The sequence below is a fragment of the Silurus aristotelis genome (genome assembly GCF_946808225.1).
Source record: "Silurus aristotelis genome assembly, chromosome: 23".
NCBI lineage: Eukaryota > Metazoa > Chordata > Actinopteri > Siluriformes > Siluridae > Silurus > Silurus aristotelis.
Window position 1 is genome coordinate 5,040,784 of NC_139596.1, and position 13,062 is coordinate 5,053,845.

A 13,062-nucleotide genomic window follows, 5' to 3' on the forward strand; every position below is an offset into this window, starting at 1 on the left:
TGCCTATGCTCCACAAGTTGGCTGTGAGATGGAGGAGAAAGAAAGATTCTGGAGTGAATAAGATGAAGTGGTAGATGGTGTACCTAGGAAAGAACGATTGGTGATTGGGGCAGACTTTAATGGGCATGTAGGTGAAGGGAACAGAGGTGATAAGGAGGTGATGGGTAGGTATGGTTTTAAGGAGAGGAATGTGCAAGGGCAGATGGTGGTAGATTTTGCTAAAAGGATGGAAATGGCAGTGGTGAACACGTATTTTAAGAAGAAGGAGGATCATAGGGTGACGTATAAGAGTGGAGGAAGGTGCACACAGGTGGATTATCTTCTGTGTAGGAGATGCAACCTGAAGGAGATTGGAGACTGTAAGGTGTTGGCGGGGGACAGTGTAGCTAGACAGCATCGGATGGTGGTCTGTAGGATGGTTTTGGAGGGCGAAGAAGAAGAGGAGGAATGTAAGGTTTAAAAGAAGAATAAGATGGTGGAAACTGAAGGAGGAAGAGTGTAGTGTGAGGTTCAGGGAAGAGGTCAGACAGGGGCTTGGTGGTGGTGAAGAGGTGCCGGATGATTGGGCAACTACTGCAGGAGTGATGAGGGAGGCAGCTAGAAAAGTACTTGGTGTGACATCTGGAAATAGAAAGCAAGACAAGAAGACGTGGTGGTGGAATGAGGAAGTGCAGGAGAGCATTAGGGGAAAGAGGTTGGCAAAACAGAAGTGGGATCGACAGAGTGATGAGAAAAGTAGGCAGGAGTACAAGGAGATGCGGCAGCAGGTTAAAAGGGATGTGGCGAAAGCCAAGGAAAAGGCATATGAGGAACTGTATAAGAGGTTGGACACTAAGGAAGGAGAAAAGGATTTATACCGATTGGCCAAGCAGAGGGACCGAGCTGGGAAGGATGTACTGCAACTTAGAGCAATAAAGGATGGAGAGGGAAATGTGTTGACTAGTGAGGAGAGTGTGTTGAGAAGATGGAGGGAGTATTTTGAGCAGCTGATGAATGAGGAAAATCAGAGAGAGAGAAGGTTGGAGGATGTGGAGTTGGTGAAGCAGGATGTAGATAGGATTAGTAAGGAGGAAGTGAGAGCAGCGATTAAGAGGATGAAGAATGGAAAGTCGGTTGGACCAGATGACATACCGGTAAAAGCGTGGAGATGTTTAGGAGAGATGGCAGTGGAGTTTTTAACCAGATTGTTTAACAGGATTCTGGAAGGGGAGAGGATGCCTGAGGAATGGAGAAGGAGTGTGCTGGTACCGATCTTTAAGCATAAGGGAGATGTGCAGACCTGCAGTAACTACAGGGGAATTAAGTTGATCAGTCACACCATGAAGTTATGGGAAAGAGTAGTGGAAGCCAGGCTGAGAGAAGAGGTGACCATCTGTGAGCAACAGTATGGTTTCATGCCGAGAAAGAGCACCACAGATGCTTTATTTGCTTTGAGGATGTTGATGGAGAAGTATAGAGAAGGACAGAAGGAGCTGCATTGTGTATTTGTGGATTTAGAAAAAGCGTACGACAGGGTGCCGAGAGAGGAGTTGTGGTATTGCATGAGGAAGTCAGGTGTGTCAGAGAAGTATGTGAGGGTGGTGCAGGACATGTATGAGGACAGTGTGACGGCAGTAAAGTGTGCAGTAGGTACGACAGACTGGTTCAGGGTGAAGGTTGGACTGCATCAAGGATCGGCCCTGAGCCCTTTCCTGTTTGCAGTGGTGATGGACAGGTTGACAGACGAGGTCAGACAGGAGTCTCCCTGGACTATGATGTTTGCAGATGATATTGTGATTTGTGGTGAGAGTAGAGAGCAGGTTGAGAAGAGCCTGGAGAGGTGGAGATATGCGCTGGAGAGAAGGGGAATGAAAGTCAGTAGGAGTAAGAGAGAGTACATGTGTGTGAATGAGAGGGAGGGCAGTGGAGTGATGCGGTTGCAGGGAGAAGAGGTGGAGAAGGTGGAGGAGTTCAGGTACCTGGGGTCAACAGTGCAAAGTAATGGAGAGTGTGTTAGGGAAGTAAAGAAAAGAGTGCAGGCAGGGTGGAGTGGGTGGAGAAGAGTGACAGGAGTGATTTGTGATAGAGGAGTATCTGCAAGAATGAAAGGGAAAGTTTATAGGACTGTGGTGAGACCTGCGATGTTGTATGGATTAGAGACAGTGGCATTGAGTAAAAGACAGGAGGTTAAGCTGGAGGTAGCAGCGCTGAAGATGTTGAGGTTTTCGTTGGGAGTGACGAGGATGGACAAGATTAGAAATTAGTTTATTAGAGGGACAGCCCATGTAGGATGTTTTGGTGACAAGGTGAGGGAGGCGAGATTGAGATGGTTTGGACATGTGCAGAGAAGGGACATGAATTATATTGGTAGAAAAATGCTGAAGATGGAGCCACCAGGTAGGAGGAAAAGAGGAAGGCCAAGGAGGAGGTTCATAATGTGGTGAGGGAAGACATGCAGGTAGTTGGTGTAAAAGAGGCAGATATAGAGGACAGGGTGGTATGGAGACGGATGATCCGCTGTGGCGACCCCTAATGGGAGCAGCCGAAGGAAGAAGAAGAAGAAGAAGTATACTTCTGAAATATTTGTGGTAAATAAAGTTACAGGCACGATATAACGAAGGTAAGATTGAACTGGTTTACCTCAGAGATAAACACCTGTGGAAAACTGAACATAAAAAATGTGGAAATAACGACTTTTTAAACCATTTTCACCCGTGTTTTCTCCATATAGTGTCCTCGTGATAACAGGAGGGTGAAACAGTAAAAGCACTGTGGAGTAATCTTTCTCTTTACCAGCTTTTATAACATGTGTTATAACCACCAGCTCTCGGCTCCGAGGCTTCACGCATGCGCATAGACACCACAAACTGAGATGAGTTTGACTTGAAGCTGTGCAGTGCAGACCGACAAATTCGAGAGCAGACAACTCCGTGTTCTTCCGAATCGCTTTCAGGGTATTTTTATGTCAAATAAAAATTGCTTCGGGTTTGTGCAGTCAAGTCGAACACTTGCTGTGTTAGCTCCTATAAGGCTTTTTAAAGACAAAACATCGTTATAAGTAAGTAACTTAAACTAATGTTACAGTGGTCAGTTCAAATTCACGGTCTAAAGCAGGGGTCACCAACATGGTGCCCGCAAGGACCACATGAGTAGCCCGCAGGCCTTTTCTAAAAAAATAGCTGTTTCCTACTTTGTTAAATCATTGTTGATAATTATTATGAGAAATCATTAACATGATCAGTGTCTTCACATAGATGAGTATCATTAATTATGAATAATAACATATAATTAAAGGTAAATTGAGCAAATGTGATATTTCAGATCAAACTGAAAACGGTGTGTATCAAACTGGTAGCCCTTCACATTAATCAGTACCCAAGAAGTAGCTCTCAGTTTCAAAAAGGTTGGTGACCCCTGGTCTAAAGTGTACCAGTATTCCAGGTGTACCAGTACGAATTTAATAATCGATCTGTGTTCAAGGCCCCACTAATTATTCTAGACATTAATCACAAACAAAGCCTGAAATTCACCATATTAATGCATTTAACTTTTTGCATGGTATTGTGTAATTTTAACATCATTTACTCAAATCATTTAACAGTTTGGACAACTGGTGGATTAGAAGGTGATTACAACCTTGTGATTTTTAGTCTTTTTTTTTTTTTTTTTTTTTTTTTTAGTTCTGATAGTCTTATGCTTATGTAACTTGCATGCTTTATACATACAAATAATGGGGTGTGCCCTGGTTGATACAGTAGCATGCTCTACTTTATATAAATTGTTTTGCTTTACAGGTAGCCTGAAGCATAACCTTTGCTGAAAACTGTAAGTAAGAAAGAGCTGGAGAAAGCGCTTGGTAAATGGTTCACAAATGCAAGAGACAGAGAAAACAACCGTTCTTTGAGAGCCCAGCAGGACCATGATCGGACGGCAGTACAGCCAGAAGTGTAAGTCATATAACCTATAGCTAGGGCTGCACAATTAATAATATTTTATCCCAATCACTGTTTTTGCCTCTGTTTAATTAAGGAGAATACTCCACCCTGAAATGAAAAAATATCTTAGAAATTTCTTATCCTCAAGGCATCCTATACGGTGGCTGAGAGAGCTCAAAATGCTGCAACTTAAGAAAACACCAGCAAATAAAAAAATAAAAAAAACTTTATAAGTTTGACAACACGTGCTGCAAACCCCCACAATGCAACCAAACACAGAAACATGCTGCAAATCCTCACAACACACCAAATAGCACCGATCACAAAATAAATGTTTTTAGGGCATCACAGCAAGTGACAAACCCGTCTGGGACTGCTTATTGTTTGTCAGTGGTGTTGTCGAAGACCTGAAAGGTGAGTTGTTTGTTTATTTTATCATTGTTTATTTATGATTCCTTGGCTTTTGGATATTATTATCCTAAATAATCTGATGAAATACACAATTAACTGTAAAACGTTATTATGTTAACTGGCAAAGCCAAGGACTCATGATCAGGATGTTAAAATAAACAAAAAACTCACCTTTCAGATCATCGACAACACCACTGATGAATAGACATTGAACAAGCAGTCCCGGGTTCGTCACTTGTTGGGGTCCCCATAAAACATTTATTTTGTGGTCTGTGCTATTTGCAGTGCAAATTAATTAGTTGTGTTGTAAGGATTTGCAGCACGTGTTGTTTAACTGATGAAGATGTTTTTTCAATTTGCTGGCGTTTTTTCTAATTGCACATTTTTTCTTCAGTTACAGTGCATTAACCTTTCTGGGCCACCGTGATCCTAGGTGTGACAACTTTCAGCTGATCAGAATAAATATGAACAATGGTTCTAATCACTGGCTTTTGGCAATGGCCAAATATCCGTTTAAGAGTCAAGTTCAGACGAAAGGTTGATATTTTTATTGTTACATTCATAAGTTTTGGATTCCATGACTGGTTTCCATGACTGGATTCCATGACTTAATAACATAAGTTATTAATGTGCGAGGCAGAGGTGGAAACAATTCACTGATGAGATTCTAGGATATGTTTTAATTATATTGATGCATGTTTTTTTAGATGCTTCTGTGAATGGTAGTATTTAAAAATGTACTAAATTGCCTTTTTTGTCTTTTCTTTCTTTACTGTTTTGTAGGTGTGCAGCTGAGGAATCTGCATAGACCCACCAGTGAACTATTTTACTCAATAATTCTGTTATTCCTGTTTCTGTTTTTAATTTAAATTAATTTAAATTAAATTTGATTTACACATTCTGAGTTAAAGTCATTTATTTTTCACAGTTCAAATACTCATCCATGTAATTTTAAACATAGAGCAGCACATAAAATCAACTAATATTAGTTCTATCTTTGATCAGGCACAGTTTTACATTGTAACTGAGGTTTAAATGGTTTGACAGTGGATTTTCCATAGTAGCACATTAAGTTCACCCACAGAAATCAATGATAAAATTAACAAATGGGACTCAAATCTCACCCACTGTGGTCCCACAACAACCCCATAAAGGGGCCATTTGTGGGTTGACCCATTATTAAGTCATGTGGGCCCCATAAGGGTCCTTTTTGTAGCCCACTTTTTTTCTCCATTTTTAACACCTATTTGGGACCCAAATGGGCCCATATAAAGAACATCTATACGGGTCCCACTTAGAGCCCACCATGGACCCATCAATGGCCCCTCTGGGCAAACACACATGGGGCCCATGTGGAGCCGATGAACAAAGTTCTCTGAGCCCCATTTGGGTTGCCCATGCAGGGCCCAAGTGACAGCCTATCAAAAACCCGCATGGGGCCCACATGAAAATGTTGTCTGGGGTAAAACATCCAGACATTCGCTGTGATAGTGAAATTTGGCCACAATGGCTCATGGTCGTTCACCGGGCTTTGGTATAGGCTGTAGAGTGCGATGTGACCTGTCCAGAACCGGCTCCTACTCCAGGCTCAGTGCCTCCTTCAACAGCATGGCAACACTCGCGACAGTGGAGCTATTGGGACCCTCAGGAACACCAATTATCCGGACATTATTGTGTCGTGATCTAGCTTCCAGATCATCGTATTTGGTCTCCAGCTTATTGAACTCAGCAGTAAGACGGTGTATGTCTCGTTTCATTACAGCGATATCATCAGTGCAAACAGAAAGTGAGCGCTCTATCTCAACTACGGTGCCCTTTCGTTCCCGCACCGCAGCCTCATTCGCAGCTCTATCGCTGGACAGCTGCGCCTTCACCGCCTGCAGCTCCGACTTTATTGTCAGTAAATTGTTTTCCAAAGTACGTTCCAATGCACGTAGCTGGGCCCTGAATACCTCGATGATTTCGGACTTCAGAGAGGACAGCAGCTCCGACTTTATGAGTCAATATCCTCCTTAGAAGCTGCCTGTGAAACGATGGGCCCTTCACACGGAGGTGAATCACGAGAAGGCGAGGCCGCAACTGTTGCACCAGGCCGCAGCTGTGACTGAGTTGTGCTATGGGTCTTAGAAGTTTTACCAGACATCATACCTACCTCTAGATTTAAATATACAAACAACGAGGGTAAACCGAGGGATTGAGAGCAAAAATAAAAGTGAAACGCTCGAAATAATAACAATTATAACAATAATCCACCGGAGCCCTCTAACAACCACGTCCTACTCCATGACAAGATCGTTTACGCCCCCAAACCATGGTTATAATGTACGTTTTTTGCTTACAAATTGCACTTTTTTACTGTTTTCCATTAAATGATGCTTATGAATATGACAATTCATATCTTGTCATACTATCTCTTTTTTTATGAAAATGTCATCTTTTTGTTAAAAACATGATTTGCATGGTCACTTTTTTGTTTTTGATTCAGTTATGGCTCTTTTTTAAAGGTTTTCCATGATCATATGATTTAAATTTTCACAATTACTTATAATTTTATGGTTAGGGTTAACATTTTTATGAAATTATGATTATGAATAGGAAATTAAATATTTTAATAAAAACAATCCATATTTTATTAAAAAAAGGTAATTAATTTCAAACCATTGTTTTTCATATCACCTTTTGCGTAGAAATGTTGCACTTGTAATAGTGTTTAGTTAAATTATGCTAATGAATATGAAAAGTAATATTTTTCACAATACATTTCAAAAACTTGATTTGTCATAATCACATTTCTTTATTAAATTATTCCTATGTATATCAAAACTTCATACTTCTTATTTTTGCCAAACATGACTATCATGAATTCTTTTTCAATCACTTATTGCACTTTTTTTTTAACTGTTTTTCATGAAAATATGCTTCTGTATATGAAAATTAAAATTTTATTAATTAATTGCATATTTATGTAAAATGTCATAATTTTGTCAAACCATGGTTTGTTATGTGACAACATGACAAAATTATGCTTATGAATATAAAAATTTATATTTTCACAATAACTCATATTTTTATGAAAAAGTTAATATTTTTTATGAAATTATGGTTTTGAATATGAAATGTAATTTTTTTTTTTTTTTTATAAAAGAAAGTCAGATTAGTTTCAATCCATTGTTTGTCACAACAGTTGTTGTGATGAACATTTGCACATTTGTTAGATATTTATCATGCCCAAACGAAACTTAATTATTATCTAAAGCTGTTTCCTGTTTGGTAAATAAATTCCTAATCTTCTCAAAAAACTTTGTCAGCAGTTATTTCATGTTCTCTAAGACATCATGAGACAATTGTTTCTCAGTGCTTTTTCAATATGTCTATAAGCAGTATTATCAGGTGTACATAGCAGTTTCTTCTCTCTGAATGATGTGTTCAAAGAGAATAAGGAAAATTCAAAATGTAATTACAACTATGCACATATTGTTGTAGAATTATAGAAGCTATTGTTATAATTGTTATAGAAGCTAAACATAGCAGTCGAGTGAGTCAGATCACTGACTCACTCAGTGGCCCCCTTTCTACTTTAAAGAAAGGATCTATTTATGGGCTCTCAACTATTTCAGTCCTGAATACTCACTTAGGTAGGTTTCTTAGGCCAACAGACCAATTAGTGCACAGATTAAGGGGGTGCTGTTTTGATCCTGCTTGCGTGTATCCACTGTGGGTGATAATCAGTTAGATAATTACAGCTAGAACAGTTTCTGTGGGCGGAGGAGGAGTTAGTGAGACATCAGCAATAATAGAATTCAAATTTTCAACTAGGGCAGAAACGTAGTCGTCCACAATCACTTCCAGGTTACCTAAGACAGAAATGCCAGTGCGTCCCCTGACCCATGGGGTCGGGAAAGGCCGGCCCATTAGAATTTCAAAAGGTGACAGTTTAGTAGTTGAAGATGGGGTCATTCTCATTTCTGTGAGTACTGCCAGGAGAACAACAGTCTAATTTCAGCCTGTTTCAATGCAGGCTTCACCAACACTATTAAAGCTAGTTTAGGCAGAGCAGTCATATACATCTCTAATGATACCAGCAGAATCTGATTTACATTGTTTTTATTATTATAAATTATATTATTATAAATATATTTATTAATATTTTATGCCCATTACTTTATGTCCTTATGGCTGACTCTGAAGCATTTTTTAGGTCAATATCTGGTATATTGGAGATATGTGTCATCATTGGGATCTCAGGATTTGTATGTACTGTGTCCAAATTTACTGGTTGTTTGCTGCTTCACCCAAATGAGGATGGGTTCCCCTTTTGAGTCTGGTTCCTCTCAAGGTTTCTTACTCATAACATCTATGGGAGTTTTTCCTTGCCACAGTCTCAATCAGGGATAAATGCACACCATTCACCTTGACTGTTGATTTCTGTAAAGCTGCTTTGAGACAATGTCTGTTGTGAAAAGCGCTATACAAATAAACTTGACTTGACTTCCTTGGCTACTTTATCCGCTAACAAATTTCCTCCGAATCACCTGCGGCATGTCCTTTAAACTTAACTATGGCCACTGTGGCAGGGAGTTAAACAGCATTTAAGAGGTCGCCTATGAGATTAAAATGTGCTATAGGCTTTCCATCAGCTCTTTTAAAGTGTCTTTGCTTCCGTGTTTAGGCAAAATCATGCACAACACCATAAGCATACTTAGAATCAGTGTATATAGTCACTACTTTACCTTCAGACATCTGACATGCACTTGTAAGGGCCACCAACTCTGCAGCTTGTGCAGATGTGTATGGTAATGATTTAGCTTTTACTATTTCATCAGGTAATCTTACAACCGCATATCCACATAAATACACATCAGAGGGTTTGAACATGATCTATCTACATACAAGATGAACGGGCCGGTACACCCATTGTTAGACCGGAGACCGTAGAAATCCGGTGGGGCATAAGAATTTAGAGGAAACATGGATTCTCAGGGACATTATAGAAGCAGTATAGAGGAGGAAATCATGAAAACAGCCACGTTAAAGCTAAAAAAGACCCTTGTTCTGTTAAAAGAGAAGGGACTAAATCTCACATGGAGCAATTATGAAATCGTATCCTAGTATTCTGCCAAGGGCCGTAAACTAGAAATGAAATACATCATTCCAGAGGCCCTCCAGAAACCAGTAATTAAATTATACCATGATTATGCACATGTATCAGCTCTCAAAACACAACAGCTGATACAAAAAAACTTCTGGTGGCCAAAAATGGCATCAGACATTGAGAGATGGTGCGACACATGTCTCGTATGTGCCACCATCAACCAGGGTAGAACTGGACGTACAAACTTGTGTCGCCCAGAACCACCCAAAGGACCATGGGAATTCTTACAGCTAGATTTTATTGGTCCATTACCCACTGCCAAGGGGGGATATCGCTATTGTCTCGTCATAATTGATAAATTCTGTAAATGGGTAGACGCAATTCCAACTCGCGACAACAGCGCACGCACCATGGCACGAGTAATGGCAAATCAAATCCTCCCAATCTGGGGAACACCAACTCAGATTGAGTCTGACCAAGGAACACACTTCACAGGTCAGATAATGAAACACATATGTGAAATGCTACATATCAAACAAAGATTTCACGTTCCATACAGGCCGCAAAGCTCAGGTATGGTGGAACGTGCAAATCGCTCGATAAAAGAAAGCATCTCCAAACAAATAATGCAACATCAAAACAGGTGGACTGATGCACTGCCAACAGTTCTGACAGTCTTGGGAGCAACCCCATCCAAAGCCACAGGCATAACCCCTTTTGACTCATGACAGGCAGAGTCATGAAACTACCCATAGACCCAGAAATCACCCCAGCAGATCTGGGACCCCTTGTGCTTGCAAAACAACAGACTGTGCTAACACAATTACAACAAAGCCTGGCAGTGTTACAAACACAAACCACCTTAAAACAGCGACAGTCGGACCTAATGAATGATGCACAATTTAACCCAACCTCTGAGAATAAATTTACCGAGGGTGATATGATCATGATACAGGTGTTTATAAAACAGGGTCCATTCACACCCAGATGGCATGGACCACATGAGATAAAAGCTTTATGCAATAGCTGTGTGGCCATAATTGTCAAGTGGAAGTTGAAATGGCACCACATGTCCCAGTGCAAAATCTTCAAAGGTTCTGCTAATCAATAATTATTAAAGTTTCTCTCTGTTTCATCTCCTAGGTTGACTGCAGCAATTCCATGGAGACCAGACAAGAGGAAAGTTTCTGGACCCACTTGCATCAAGCTGGGTCAAAGGTTTTCACTCACACACACACTGGAATGTGGGAGATGGGTATGGAAATACACTAAGAGATCATCCACATTTTTCAGTACACTTTCAACCAGAGAACTAGTCACGTGGCCTCCGGGCTATCTCCCTATAGTAAACATTTCAGGTGACACACCGGCACGCACATCTTTTCACAACATAACGGCCTGGTATCAACTTAAAGCAGAACCAGGAGCAAAAATTGGGAGCATGCGCACTCTCTACGAAAAAATCAACAATGGATTAGATCCAAAAATCTGTTATTTAATCAAAGATTTAGAGCCCGCAATATATAGGTGTACACACACTGAGACCATCAACACTACGCATATGAGTTATACCGAATATAAATTCGATATAACTTCATATGTACCTGATAACAATCACCCTGAAGTCTTTGTGTGGACTAGCTGGAGAGAAGGCATGTATTGCGTGGGAAAATGTGTCAATGACCCAGATAATTACACCGGGCCACAGAATTGCTCATGGATAATGAAACATTGTTTTAATTTAACACCTTGTGGATATAGCAAACCAAAGGAATGTCCAAAACTATATCCTATTCCTCCTGGTGGACTGATTAAAGGGAATATCAACAAGACATTATTTCATGATGTGAATCTAGTGATGACACATGTATCATGCAATATTTCCAACATCCTATCTGCTTATATTAATCACTGTAATAACAATGATAAGACCTATGCATGGCTACAGTCACGAATCGATGATTTAATTTATGACTACAAAAACAGACTTGCCGTGCAAATCTCACCTGCACGCTCAAAACGAGACCTGTTCGGAAACATAGCAGGTCTCTTCGGCTCAGTTAATTCCATTGCTAACAACTACAAAATAACCAAACAATCACAATTCTCAACATGGTTTGCGAACCAGGTGGCCACTGGTTTTCAGCATATCACAAATAGCAATGAAAATATTATAAAAGCGGTTCGATCCGAAGCGCAGGCGCTTCTTGCGATCAGCCACACATTATTCAATCAAACCCATACCACTGAACGTGACTTAGCCTGTCATAGGACATATGCACAAGATCTATTCACTGCTGCTAGACAAGAAATCCTAGATCTTCGCCTGTACAAAACGCCTAGACATGTTTTAAATGACTTCATAGACATCTTAGATCTGTGATGGTGGTATGAATCAGAAAAAATGAGTTACTATCCACCATAATGATGTGTACAGGAAATGAATGTAATGGATGTATTGGGTTTTTCATCACTTTTCCTTTGATACACCCAGATCAGGTTTTTCCAAATTCCACTACCATACGCTAGATGGGCATGGTAGTGAAGGATCAGGTAATTAAATGGGATCACCTCACTGGATACATGACACAAAAGGGTACTGAGACCTTGTTTACCAGTCGCACATGTTGCCATGAAACACACAATTATGTTATCTGTACATGTAACACTTTGCAACCTTTCTCTCCCAACGACACCAAACTTATTAACGTTTAGTCACTGCATGGTTATTCTGATGTTGTCCAGGTGTCTCACACACAGTGGTGCGTTGCCAGTGAAATGAATTCCTTTACCTACGGAGAACTGACCTGCTCTGCTAATCACTCGTTCTGCTTGGAATGGAAGTGACAGAGGACTTTTCAATGGGCCAAGTCAACATTTTAGGAAAAATGCCACTGGACACAGAGACCTCACCATGGTGGGATGACACTTTCTATGAGCAAGGTACCCAAGCTGTGGTTGACGCAATGGACCTGACACAAAGGCTGATCCTGCAAACTGAGTACCACCTCAACCAACCAGGTTGAAACCCACCTGGCACGAAAGACTGCACAACTCTTATCCAGTTCATCCACTCGGTCAGCACAGTACACCTACACCTGGTGGGACTGGATGTTCCGGGGGTGTGCCATTGGCAGTGCCCTGATCTTCACCTTCACCATGTTCCAGTGCTGTGAAGCAGAAACCCGTGCAGAAACCCGTGTTCCAAAGACTCTAAAAACAAAAAATAAATAAAAAATTGCTTTGTCTGACCCGCAGGTACCCTATTCAAAAAGTGGGGAAATAACTGTAAGACTTTTGCTTGATCCTGACCAAAAGGTCGGCCCTCCCCGAGAACACAGCATGGATGCCCGAGAGTGCAGGGTGTGTGCCGTGTAGGTGCCCGAGGCAACAAGAACATCAAAGGAACTCTTTACAACACAACACGTTTCCTCCAGGACTCACGGCAGGGGACCAAGACCCCACAACACCCCTCTCGAGAACCAGAACTTTATCTGGAATACAGTAGGCTCCCCGGAGAGCTACCCTTGGTCTTCAAACACCACATCTCCATACAAATGGTAGATCTGCAGACAAATGTCTGACCCCTCTACCCCTCCTTTTCTTTTTACATTCTCAAACACAGGACATTCTATAGCACACCAG

At 40.8% G+C, this 13,062-nt stretch overlaps 1 long non-coding RNA gene and 1 pseudogene across 2 annotated transcripts; both read left to right on the plus strand.

Annotated features, from left to right (window-relative positions):
• The first annotated feature begins 2,813 nt into the window (after positions 1–2,813).
• LOC310718669 lies at positions 2,814–5,176 on the plus strand. The gene is made up of 3 exons (XR_014531211.1): positions 2,814–2,933; positions 3,774–3,926; positions 5,109–5,176. It is a non-coding gene; the product is annotated as an uncharacterized lncRNA (long non-coding RNA).
• Positions 5,177–10,761: 5,585 nt separating this feature from the next.
• LOC310718620 lies at positions 10,762–12,651 on the plus strand (annotated as a pseudogene). Its single transcript has one exon. The product of its transcript is annotated as an uncharacterized misc_RNA (transcript).
• The last annotated feature ends 411 nt before the right edge of the window (positions 12,652–13,062 follow it).